Here is a 14,109-nt window from a genome sequence, read left to right as displayed (position 1 = left end):
ATTCATCATTTCCAAAACTTCTTGTTGGAGAAGGTCATGGAGAGGACTTAACTGTTGGTTGACCTGCAAGCTGGATCCAGATAATCAGAGATTCTTCCCCTATCCCCCACCCCAGAATGTATGTTCCCACCCATCATTCCAACGCTAAGAGCTATTTAAAGGACACAGCTCTGAGAGAGTGAAGTGTTGTTGAGACCATCTGGACTGAATATGTGACCAAACCCAATTAAGGTCTCTGTATAAACTTAAGATTCTGATAGGCAGATGCTGAGAACTACTTGTCTTGTGGCTGCCAAGACAAGTCTCATGTGTAAAGTTCCCTTGCTTATTAAACCTGCTACTTATTAACCAAGAATGGTCTGCCTCTTCTACCTTTTTGTTTGGTCTCTTCTTGCCCTCCTTGTACAGGGACTAGTTTCGAATTTCACCCAGGTGCCAAACCAGCAATAGTGGAGTAAGCCAGGAGACTAAAGAAATGGGTCTTAGGAAAAAGGCATCCACAGGGGAAATCCCAATGGTGGTGTTCAGTCACTCAGTCACGTCCAACTCTTTGCAGCCCTATGCACTGTAGCCCTCCAGGCTTCTCTGACCATGGAATTGTCCAGTTAAGAATACTGGAGTGGGTTGCCATTTTCTACTCCAGGGGATCTTCCCAACCCAGGGATCAAACCCGGATCTCTTGTGTCTCGGGCATTCACAGGCAGATTGTTTACCACTAAAGCCACCTGGGAAGCCCAAATAGGCCATAAACCTCTACATGGGGAGGCTCCTCTGTTCATGGTATTTTCCAGGCAAGAATACTGGAGTGGGTTGCCATTTCCTCCTCAAGGAGATCTTCCTGATGTGGGGATTGAACCTGCATCTCCTGCACTGGCAGGCAGAATCTTTACCACTGAGCCACCTAGGAAGCCCTTTACTATTCACTAAATTTCATTCATCTGCACAATTTTAAGCCAATGTCAAACATATATAATTATTACAACTTTAATCATTGTGTTGTTAATTTTTAAATAATTTTCTCATCTGTCCAGTTAAGTTTACTATTTATATAATATTTAGATTTTTTCTTATTTAATGATTGCTATATAGATGCTTTGAGCTCAGTTTATTAGATAAAAGAACATTTTCTATTTATAATGTTTACAACTTTGAGTATTTATATTCAAGAAAAAATTATGTTTCCATTCTTCATAGTTTTCTTTTTTTAATTTCTAGTTCAACTTTTCAATTATCTAACCTAAGTATTGCATACCCTAAAGTGTCACCTTCTTAACTATAGTTACTATAAATGTTTCTTTTCTATATTACATTCTTTTAAAAAGTGATTTCTGGTATTGAGTGCTAGAGTGTTTATTTTTCTTTTAAAATTAATATGTTCATTCAATATAGTTGTGTAATTTATTCCAGAAATTTCTCAAACTTCGTAGGCCCAGATTACAACATAGATTCAATTTAGATAATTTGTTAAATGACTATGTTTTAAAAAAAAATAAGGAAAAAGAGATTGATGTGAAAAGTTTTCATTATGAAAAACAGAATTATAGAGATGGAGAAAGTTAGAAGGTGAAAGTGGATTTGAGTCTCAAAAAGATAGAAAGAATTTCTGTGAATGTAATTGACCTAGAAGAAAAAGAAGGAGTGACTAGAGATTTCTGAGGAGAATTTAGTGTCACATTAGGAGACACTAAGGAAGTGGGCAGAATGTAAGTAAGCAGAAGAGGGAACTGATTTTCCAGGAATTTGGTTGTCTCATCTCTGTAAACAATGAAGTTACCAAGCATGATAGAACAGTTTGAAGGATACAAGAAGGCTGTCTCATCAAGTTTCTGATTGTTACCTTGAATTATTTTCATGGGTTTTACAGATACCAAATCAAATCTTGTAACAAAATCATATTACTGCATATTTCTTGCCAGTTACCTTACATCTTTTGTATTTCTCTAGACTAATTGTACTGAAAAACCATCATTATCATCATTATATGCCCAGTGTTTTTAATAGAAATACATCTACTTTAATATTTCATGAATATTACAAACACACTTCATTATTTATTATTATTTTTAATAAGGAGGAAATTTATTCAAACATTTATTTTATAATGTGTAATTGTGTCTGGGAACTGAATAGTCAGAAAAGACTTATGATGGGCTAGATTGAGGACTAATTTAAAGAATGAAAATAGTCTTTATATTTTCTCACTATATAAATTCTACATGTATAAGGGAACAATATGGATTTTCCTTAAAAATAGAGCTACCTTATAATGCTGCATTTCCACTCCTGGGTATATATCCAGAAAATGATCTGAAAGGATACACGCACCCAATATTCATTGCAGCACTGTTCACAATAACCAAAACATTAAAACAATCTAAATGTCCATTGACAGAGGAATAGATAAAGAAGATGTGGTACATATATACAATGGAATATAACTCAGTCATTATAGAGAATGAAATAAGACCATTCGCAGCAACATGGATGGAACTACAGAGTCCATACTGAGTGCATGAGAGCAGACAGAGAAAGATAATTCATACTGAATGAAGGAAGTCTGACAGAAAAAGATAAACATCATGTGACAGTCCTTATATGGGAAGTCTAAAAAGAAATGATGCAATTGAATTTGTTACAATAGACTTACGGACTTAGAGCAGCAACTTAAAGTTGCCAGGGAGGAAATGGTTGGGGGAAGAGACAGTTTGGGATTGATATGTACACACTGCTATATTTAAAATGGATAACTAACAAGGATCTACTTACAGCACAGGTTACTCTACTCAATATTATGTAACAACTTAAATGGGAAAAGAATTTGAAAAAGAATAGATATATGTATATGTATAAGTGAATCACTTGGCTGTACACCTGAAACTATTACATCATTGCTAATAATACTTCAATATAAAATAAAAATGAAAAATAAATTATACATAATTTTATATATACATAAATACACATGTAAATATGTATAAATGCATGTGTGTGTGTATGAACTATGCAGTATGACCTCCTCTGCTTCATTGTTGTCAACTCTTAAAACATGGAGAAAGTGCACAGACATACATGTTTGCATGTATACAGTTAAATAGATATACATATATATATATAATTAACACAAAACTTGTATTTCTTATTTATTTTGGCAACTGATGTCAAACTTCAAGACAAATAAAATGGCAGGTCAATTATGAAATAGCCTAACATAATGACATAATTCACCAAGTTGATTGCTGTTCAATTAAAGAATCCATCACTTTGTGCAATTAATTTTACTAAATTGTCACTAAACTGTCCAATTTGCTTATTTCAGTTTATTCATTTGAACACTGTTATATGGATATTTTTTAAAATTCATAAAATTGGAAACCAAGGTCAAATCACCATTATAACAAAATAAAAGACATCAGGTTTATAACTGGCAAAATATCTCCTGCGCTATCCTAAAACGTACCTCCCTGTCACAGATTGTGAGTTATGTCATTTAGAAATTATTGAAAAATAACACAAATATCAATAGGGAAAATGTTAGAATGCCAAATTACATTAATAAGAAAATATTACACTGCATATATAAAGTTGAAATGTTTTCAAGTGGTGTAAATATATTTAATTTCAAATATTACTGGCTCAGATATAAAATAATAAAGTAAAAATGTATACAGTATTTAAGTATAGAACATATCTTTGATAATTTATAAGTAACATTTTTCCATAATTTTCTTTTGAAATAACTTGAACTAAAAAAGAAAGCATCATTCAGATCTGAATGAGGATAAACAACATATCCCTTCTCCCTTCAACTGCATCTGTTTATCCTGCAATGCTCTCAAATAAGAGACTTAGGAATCCAAGAACTGTCCTCTGATTTTGGCTCAGAAACATAGGTTGTCTGAATGAAAGAGGATTCAGGTTTTAGCAAAATCGGCAGTGTACTTGAAGATTAGCCATTAGCTTCAAATACATGCCAACAGCAGCAGCTGGCCTTTAAAAAACTCACATGTTCATTTCATTTCTGCTCATTGATTTATCTAAAATGAGTGAAGAAGAATAAACAATAAGAAAAGGAGGACATGAGTATCTTACAGTGTTTTTCACTGTTCTGGAGTTAAATTTAATTATTTTTGTCATTTAAGGGTCAGTAAATTTGCATGTAATAGTGAATATTTGGGACCATATCTCAGAAACTTTCTCAGACAATAGTCTTCATATAATATGCACTATGTGTATGTATGTACATATGTGTGTATGTTAGTATGTTGGTATATGCCATACAAGTATGTGAAAGGGGAGAAGGAAAAGGCAACCCACTCCAATATTCTTGCCTGGAAAATCCCATGGACAGAGGAGCCTGGTAGGCTATAGTCCGTGGGAATCACAAAGAGGCAGACATGACTGAGCAACTTTCACATACGTATATACATACACATGCACATAGATATATGCATACACATACATATATACACACACACATATACACATGCATATATACACAAACATCATTGAAAGTTTACAATTAATATGAAAAGTAGAAGCAACATATTAAAAAATGCATAATTTGCTGTCTTTCTTGACTATGTATCAAGATTACATAGCTACCTATATGTAGAGGTGCTGATAAGTAACTATGATAGCTGGCTGTCAGCATTATTTTAATACCATATATGAGAGTCCAAGGTGGCACCATCAGTAAAGAATTTGCCCACCAATGCAGGAGACACAAGGGGTGTTGGCTCAATCCCTGGGTCAGGAAGATCCCCTAGAGGAGGAAATGGCAACCCACTCCAATATTCTTGACTGGAAATTCCCATGGACAAGGAGCCTGGCTGGCTACAGTCCATGGGATCAAAAAAAAGCCAGACACGAGTTAATGACTAAACAACAACAACAAAGATCACTCTAGCAATGAGATGAAGAAGGCAATGGCACCCCACTCCAGTGCTCTTGCTTGGAAAATCCCATGGATGGAGAAGCCTGGTGGGCTGCAGTCCATGGGGTCGCTAGGAGTCAGACACGACTGAGTGACTTCACTTTCACTTTTCACTTTCATGCATTGGAGAAGGAAATGGCAACCCACTCCAGTGTTCTTGTCTGGAGAATCCCATGGACCGGGGGGCCTGATAGGCTGCCCTCTATGGGGTCACACAGAGTCAGATACGACTGAAGTGACTTAGCAGCAGTAGCAGCAATGATAGCTATCCAACAGTGGGTGGAAGGGTTTGGGACATAAGCCTACAGACCTAGAGATGTAGAAGGACATGACTGGGGACTGTCCTGGGGCTTCAAAGGGACACCTCTGTAGCTAAGCATGTTTAGAGAAAATCTGAAAAAATGTGTGGCATGTCATTTCTAAAGATGGGATGGGTTTATATGAGTGAGATTTTTCACTCAATTGTTTGTAATAACCTAAACACCTTTTTTCAATCTCCCTTGACATTATACTTCCAAATGATATCATTCAATTTGCATAAAAGTTCTTCCAAATGGCAATGTGTTGTCTTAAGAAACAGAAAATATGGAAATTCAAGAAGATATCTGCAGTGTGTTTTGCAAATCTGTGAGTTGAATAAATTTTGAAATCATTAAAAATAAAGTGAGAAAATTTCCTCTTCTCACAGGATCTATCATTATGGGAACATCTGGCATTTGGAAAACAGATATTAAAATAAAATTCATGAAATTTTCCAATATTGTACACATTATATAATTGATCTTTTTAAGCAGATTTTTCAAGTTAGCTGTTCTTGTTTTCCTCTCAAAACATATTTTATATGACCAAAATTTTCTATGTTATATTAAAAATATTTTAATAAGAGAATTATAGTATGGTTTTAAAAGAAAATTAAAAGTATAATAACTTCATGGTTTGAGAAATTATTTAAGACAAATCAAAACTATACATCATATTCCCAGAAAGGAAATAAACTAAAATATCTCCACCACATAACATCTCTTATCTTCTTGGATAAGCAGCTGTGTGTTGTCATATATCTGTACTGTTTGAAAAACAAAATGCATAATTAGTGGTCATTAAGACAGTAAGGTTATTCTGTGCACATGCCAGTCTTCTTGATGTCCCCATGCAAGGGAATTCTTGCCTAATAGTAAAAACAGAAGCAACATTTTATTTTAATGGCCATGAAAGACCATGTCCAATCATAATTTAGAGTGACTTTTCTTCAAAGTCCTTAATTACAGGTCACTTCAGTGGTGCAGCAGATGGTAGAATGTAAAGTGGATAACAAGACACAAAGACAGGTAGCAGCGAGTTTGAGGGAATTTCTTCTAAGATGTCAGTCTTAGCATTTGGTGACATTGGGACTCCCAGGGTAAGATCATGGGTGGAGTCAGTGCTAATCTTAAATCACTTAAGAACTGATAATTGCTTTAAGTCTAACAATCAAGGGCTGTTAGTTATCACCTTGAGAAAAAAGTACACAGAGTTGTCTTTTGTAAACAAAATACTATTTCTCATTTTTTATAACTTTTTATTAGGAATCAATAACTTAAGATATATGTCTGGTGAACCAAAAATAAAGAAATGAAACAGAAAACATTTGGAGAACTTAATTTGTATTAGGCAGGACATTATTAAATACATCAGTGTAAACCAGTATATATATTTTTATAATTCATACAGGAAAATATCTCATGATCTCTTTAAAATCCATTTCTGTTGGTTTGACTATCCTTGGAGATGAAAGAAAGACAGAGGCTAGGTTGTCCCAACTTTGAATGGAAGGACCCAAGTGCCCCTGGGATCTAGTGATAGTTATTTTAACATTCTAGAACTCGTCTACACCAAGATCACCAAACCAGTTTAAATACAATAAAAAAAAGTCTACAAGGAAAAAAAAAAAAAAAAAAAAGATACTAGAATTGGGTGAAAAGATTCCTCAAGCAAAATCAAAGCCAGTAACAACCAGAGCAGAAATAACATCAGAATGCTCTTAAATTTTTCTTATTTGCTGCAGTGGATTAAATGGAGCTCCATTAACTAACCATATCTAAAACTTTGAAAGTGAACTACTGTCTGGCATGATTGAGGAATTTTGTAATCTCCAAATTTCACTAGAGTAGCACTCAACACTTCAGCATAATAGTATGTATAAATACAAAATTAGAAAATAGGCAGTTCTTTTGTGTTTTAGAAATAAGAATCTAGACTCTGTAGCACGTCCTTTTTATTTGGAATCAACTTTTTCCCCCCCAAAGTCAATAAGTAACATTATGTTCAAACAATAATGACAATACTAACAAACAAAATGTGTTTATAAGCTCAGGATAAAAGCTACCAATAATTATTTAAATATTTTATCACTAAAGGTGGCATAATTGGGCTTAGAGAGGTAAGCAAATTAGATAGACCAAATAGATACATTTAGGAAAAATACCTTAAACAAAAAAAACAAAAAAAAAGACTCAATTTTCCTACTTTACTCATACATTAAATTGATTTTAAAACAATGACATTATTGTGTTTTTATCTTTGAGTAATAATCCTTTAAGAAAAGTACAGGACAAAGGACAAGGAAAACTTTTTTTTCCCCTTTAATTAGGAAGAAAAGTGAAGTTGCTCAGTTGTGTCTGACTCTTTTCGACCCCATGGACTGTAGCCTACCAGACTTCTCAGTCCACAGGATTTTCCAGGCAAGAGTACTGGAGTGGGTTGCCATTCCCTTCTCCAGGGGATCTTCCCGACCCAGGGACTGAAACCGCGTCTCCTGCATTGTAGGCAGACGCTTTGCCTTCTGAGCCACCAGGGAAGCCCAATTAGGAAGAAAGCATTGCCTAAGTATCACAGTTTATTGCTAAGTGTGAGGATATTTAGTAGACTTAGTAAGGACCAATCAAAGGGAAAAAAAAAATCTACCTTGGCAAACTACAGTGCAACTGATCTAATACATACACACACACACACATATATATAATATACATATATAATAATTCTTTTTATATTCCAATTACAGATAATGCAAATTTCATTGAATGTATTAGAATTTGGTTAACTTAAAACATTGTCCTGGTCTTATTATCTCAGAAAACTCAAGAATGCAATAGAGATAGAAAGAAATGATGACTTTTTCCTTCTTCTCTTATAGACTCTTTGGCTAGTCTGATAAATGACATAAGACAGATTAATGAAAGAAAAACACATTTAATTTAATTCTGTACATATAAGAGGCTCAAGGAGAGTCAGGTTAATTTGCATTCCTCTGCTAAGGAGAAGGGGGCGGGGCCTGGGACTTCAAAGGCAGGTCCATTGGCAGCAAAATAAAAATGTTTTTCCTGCTCTCTTCAGGTTATCCCAATGTCACCTACCATGAGCAACAAAGTCTTCAGAGACACCTTCTAGGAGGTGGTGCAGGGGAACCAGTGTGGGAAGTGGAAGCTTTTGGAGACAGTGGAGCTTCAGGTCAGTCTGAAGAACTATGACCTCAGAAGGAGAAATGCTTTGGGGACATGCAAGGAAAGTTATGACAAACCTAGATAGCATATTGAAAAGCAGAGATACTACTTTGCCAACAAAGGTCTGTCTAGTCAAGGTTATGGTTTTTCCAATGGTCATGTATGGATGTGAGAGTTGGACTGTGAAGAAAGCTGAGTGTTGAAGAATTGATGCTTTTGAACTGCGGTGTTGGAGAAGACTCTTGAGAGTCCTTTGGACTGCAAGGAGATCCAACCAGTCCATCCTAAAGGAGATCTGTCCTGGGTGTTAATTGGAAGGACTGATGCTGAAGCTGAAACTCCAATACTTTGGCCACCTCATGTGAAGAGTTGACTCATTGGAAAAGACCCTGATGATGGGAGGGATTGGGGACAGGAGGAGAAGGGGATGACAGAAGATGAGATGGCTGGATGGCATCACCGACTCAATGGATGTGAGGCTGGGTGAACTCCGGGAGTTGGTGATGGACAGGGAGGCCTGGCGTGGTGCAATTCATTGGGTCGCAAAGAGTCGGACACGACTGAGCGACTGAACTGGACTGAGTTGAAGATTAAGTCTTCTACATGCCCCAGGTTCTCTGCATGTGTTCTGGAGACCAGCACCACTGTGACGAGGCCAAGGTTGTGGATTTCCCCGACATGGACATGGTTAGATACTGAAGAAACCCAACAAGAATAAGAAACTGGTCAAGAAGATGGCCAAGAAGTATGATACCTTTTTTGTTTCAGAGTCTGATCAAACAGATCCCACATATCCTCAGTGGAGGCCTGAATAATTCTGGCAAGTTTCCTTCCTTGCTGACCCACAACGAGAATGTGGTGGCCAAAGCTGATTAAGTGAAGTCCACCATCAAGTTCTAGATAAAGAAGGTGCTGTGTCTGGCCATAGCTCTTGGCCACACAAAGATGACAGATGATGTAAAAAATCCACTTAGCTTTCAAATTCTTGGTGCCACTGCTCAAGAAAACTTGGCAGAAGGTCTGGGTTTTAACATTAAGAGCACCATGGGGAAAGCCCAGTGCCTGTACTAAGGTACAAGCTTAATAAACCATACTCCCACCATTTATAAAACAACAACAATAACATGATTTTCCTGCCATGTAGACATAATGGGACACAGAGAAAGCTTTGAACAAAGATGTGTTGCTAAATTCTACCCAGACTATCAAAACCAGCTTATAATCTTTGTAGTTATCTCTGTAGATTACTCTCTTCTTGGTATGGACCCTCCCTCTAAATTCTTATAGGCAGTTAAGTAAACTTCCAGACTCTTTAGTCTCTTAAAACTAATCAGCCTAAAATAATGCTCATAACAAGGAGACAGATTTGTGGTGGCAGACTTTGCTCCCCTACAAGATTCATATGGTCCTAAATTTGCATGGGCCTTACTTACAATTCCTATTTTATTAAGATATTATAAAATTGTTATCAAATTAAAAGAATCAAATAATGCAAACACTTTGAAAAAGAATCACTAATCATGTATCAAAACTAAAATTAAAATTTTACTAGATAGATTTTTGTGTTAATAATAATCTAGCAAAAAAATCTCAGTTACAGAAAAAATGTTACATAAAGCCACAGAGATAACAATAAATAAATACAGTTGCTACTGCTGCCTAGGAGAGACATTCAGAACCTCTGCATTGGTAAAGCTCTCCCACATACTATGAGGACTTCCCTGGTTGTCCAGTGGTTAAGAATCAATGTTGCAATGCAGGGGATAAGGGTGTGATTCCCCAGTAAGCTAACTAAGATCCCACATGCCATGGACCTAAGCCCGCGTGTCACAACTAGAGACTGTGTGAGCCACAATGAAAGAAACTGCATGAGGCAAAGAAGATACTTCATGCAGTCAAAGATAAATAAATAAATAGCCATTACAAGGAAGACACACTATTTAAGAACAGTATTTATTCTGATTGACCTATGCTTTTTCTGAAAGAGTTGTTAGATATTTTGAATATCTTTGCTGATTTTGGCAAACTGTTACCTGTGTTGAATTTCAATGTGTAGGCTGCCATCTCCTGCTAGTTCAAGATGTTAGGCACTGGGTCTGTGAGTGGCTTTATACTGTGGTCAACTAGGGGGATAATCCTCTTGACCATAAAAAAGGAATTTATACTTGAGTCAAGACAGGAATGTTCATGAAGCCATTCCATGTTCCATGGGGTAGAAGCCATTGAGCTATCTCAGGTCCAAAAGAAGGCAAAAGTTAAATCATTGTGTTTTGAAGGTTAGAAAGGAAAAGCAGAGTTCTTTCTTCTGCACATAAAGTTCCAGTATCTGCAGAGCTCATCCAAGTTTTCTTCAAGTAGCTTACACATCTCCCTAAATTTAGCCTATGAAATTACCTACCCCTATAAAAACTGACAACTACCACACCCTGGTGTCCCCTGCCTTCCAAGATGGCCCAACTCTTGTCTGTGGAGTGTGTGTCTCCTTGAATTAACCTTCTTTTGTTTTACTGTGGCCTGTTCTTGAATCCTTTACTGTGTGAAGCCAAGAATCTACACTCAGCGGCTGTTCCAAGGACTTGCCTAAGACCTGGAACGTGACCATTCTCTCAGAGTGCACTTTTTTCCCTGTAACACTAGCCCCAAGTACTTCTCATCTTATTTTGAAATAAGGACATTGAACATGTAGTTGGTTTAGGAATAAGGTGGGCTCTTAATCTGATATGATAAGTGTTTTATAAGGGGATGAGGATATGAAGACTGAGAAACCCTGGGAGAATGTTTAAAGGCAGAGATTGGAGTTATGCACCTGCAGTAAGGAACACCAATGATTCTTGCAAAACAACAGAAGCCAGAAAAATCTCTACAGATTTCAAAGGGAGCATGGCACTGCTGATACCAGAATTTCAGGCTTCTAGGCTTCAAAACTGACAGAACGCTTTTACATTGCTTGAGCTTCTTAGTTTGTGGAATTTCATCATGGCAGAAACTATTATTTCTATCTAAGGAAATGTTCACCTAATTAAAATGAATGTTAAACTATTATATTTTATGCCAGTTACATTCCTAGGAAGATTGCTTTTTGTGTTGATTCTTCTTCCACAAAAATAAAAGCACAAGAGTAGAATATAGAATCCCTGTCTTCCTTTTTCTGTGATGTTTGTACTTAGTTCAGTCTTTAAAATCCCCCAATTCATGTTCTTATACAAAAAGATTTCAGACAAAACCCCTACAGTACTCTTGAAAATATTTCAAGTCGTGACATGCTTTATCAAGAAGCAAAGTCTCCTACACTACTTCTTAAACAAAGACATATAGTCATATCTGAAATGGTCTACTTATAAACTATTTCTGTTAACAAAGACAAATGAAGTTTTTACTTTATTTTTCTATAAAATTGCCTGTTACCTAGTAGGCCATTATTAAATATTTCTTGACTATGTGATTATATTAATATATGAATGGATGTAAAACAAAAAGTAACTGTGATAAGTAGCAATGAAATTGTACTTAAGATTTGCTTTATAAAGTTTATTTGCTTTATAAACTACAGAAGGAAAAATTCAGACAGAGGCATTATCTGTTTTTAAGGTAATAGCATATTGCTTGGGATATAGAAAGAAGCTATTATTATTATTTTTCTTTTTGTCTCTTATTTTGCCATTGTAGTTATGTAAACAAATACGCTTGGAGAAGGAAACAGTGATCATCTTCAAATGTTCTAGTACTTTTCTGTCAAGAATGAGTACAGATTCAGAAATGCCAAGCATTAAAGCACTAATAGAATCATCCATAGTTAGGAAATAGGAAATTTCCCTCTAGGTTTGACTCACGATTATGGTCATAAAATAGTTTGACCCAGAAGCACTTAAGAAGTGCCACACAGTGAAAGGATTATGTTAATTTGGATTATATATGGATGCAACTCTGGGAAAACTATGTATAGTGAAGGTTCTGTTGCTGAATTATAAGTTGTTGGGTGCCTAGGCTCCACAGACATTGAAAGATTTTCTATTCAAAGGTAGGCAGCTAAAATGACTTCATGCAAGTTTTGAGGAAATTATGAATGTTAGAATGTATTGCTCTCTATTATATTAGAACATATATCCCAAATTTCAAGAAATCAGCTTCTGTTGTTTTATGAACAGTACCAGAGATCAACTCTCTGGCATTCAAATCAATTGATGAGATTTATCCTTTTTAATTCAGTCAAAATATATTTAGATGTGGTAGAGGGGGAAACAACATAAAGGGTTTTAAAGAATATTTATATATTCTTACATGCCTCTCAAACTATAATTTTGTTCCTCTTTATTTTTAAACTTTGAGGCATTTCTCACAGTTTCTGATAAACCAAATTTCTTCCTTCTTGCTTTTGAGTATACGTGTATATTTTATATACCATCAAGAGATGGGAATTCTTTATAAATCTTTTTTTAATTTATTTTAATTAGAGGCTAATTACTTTACAATATTGTATTGGTTTTGCCATACATCAATATGAATCTGCCATGGGTATACCCATGTTCCCAATGCTGAACCCCCCTCCAACCTCCCTCCCCATACCATCCCTCTGGGTCATCCCAGTGCACCAGCCCCAAGCATCCTGTATCCTGCATCAAACCTAGACTGGCGATTCGTTTCTTATATGATATTACACATGTTTCAATGCCATTCTCCCAAATCACCCCCCCCTCCCTCTCCCACAGAGTCCAAAAGACTGTTCTATACATCTGTGTGTCTTTTGCTGTCTCGCATACAGGGTTATCATTACCATCTTTCTAAATTCCATATATATGCGTTAGTATACTGTATTGGTGTTTGTCCTTCTGGCTTACTTCACTCTGTATAATAGGCTCCAGTTTCATCCACCTCATTAGAACTGATTCAAATGTATTCTTTTTAATGGCTGAGTAATACTCCATTGTGTATATGTACCACAGCTTTCCCATCCATTCATCTGCTGATGGACATCTAGGTTGCCTCCATGTCCTGGCTATTATAAACAGTGCTGCGATGAACATTGGGGTACACGTGTCTCTTTCAATTCTGGTTTCCTTGGTGTGTATGCCCAGCAGTGGGATTGCTGGGTCATATGGGAGATGGGAATACTCTACCACCTGACCTGCCTCCTGAGAAATCTATATGCAGGTCAAGAATCAACACTTAGAGCTGGACATGGAACAACAGACTGGTTCCAAATAGGAAAAGGAGTACGTCAAGGCTGTATATTGTCACCCTGCTTATTTAACTTATACGCAGAGTACCTCATGAGAAATGCTGGACTGGAAGAAGCACAAGGTGGAATCAAGATTGCCGGGAGAAATATCAATAACCTCAGATATGTAGATGATACCACTCTTATGGCAGAAAGTGAAGAGGAACTAAAAAGCCTCTTGGTGAAAGTGAAAGAGGAGAGTGAAAAAGTTGGCTTAAAGCTCAACATTCAGAAAACAAAGATCATGGCATCTGGTCCCATCACTTCATGGCAAATAGATGGGGAAATAATGGAAACAGTGAGAGATTTTATTTTCTTGGGCTCCAAAATCACTGCAGATTGTGACTGCAGCCATGAAATTAAAAGATGCTTACTCCTTGGATGAAAAGCTATGACCTACCTAGACAGCATATTAAAAAGCAGAGACGAGAGTTTGTGGACAAAGGTCCGTCTAGCTACTACCATAGCTTTGACTACTACTA

At 36.2% G+C, this 14,109-nt stretch overlaps 1 pseudogene; it reads left to right on the top strand.

The window, feature by feature from the left end:
* Positions 1-8,326: 8,326 nt before the first annotated feature.
* Positions 8,327-9,496, top strand: LOC147350156 (large ribosomal subunit protein uL1 pseudogene; annotated as a pseudogene).
* The last annotated feature ends 4,613 nt before the right edge of the window (positions 9,497-14,109 follow it).

Source organism: Bos grunniens, chromosome 20, assembly GCF_055505025.1.
Source record: "Bos grunniens cultivar Pamir isolate PY7600 chromosome 20, Bosgru_T2T1.0, whole genome shotgun sequence".
Taxonomy (NCBI): Eukaryota; Metazoa; Chordata; class Mammalia; order Artiodactyla; family Bovidae; genus Bos; species Bos grunniens.
The sequence above is the reverse complement of the archived record's forward strand: the minus strand, read 5'-3'. Positions and strand labels throughout refer to the sequence as shown.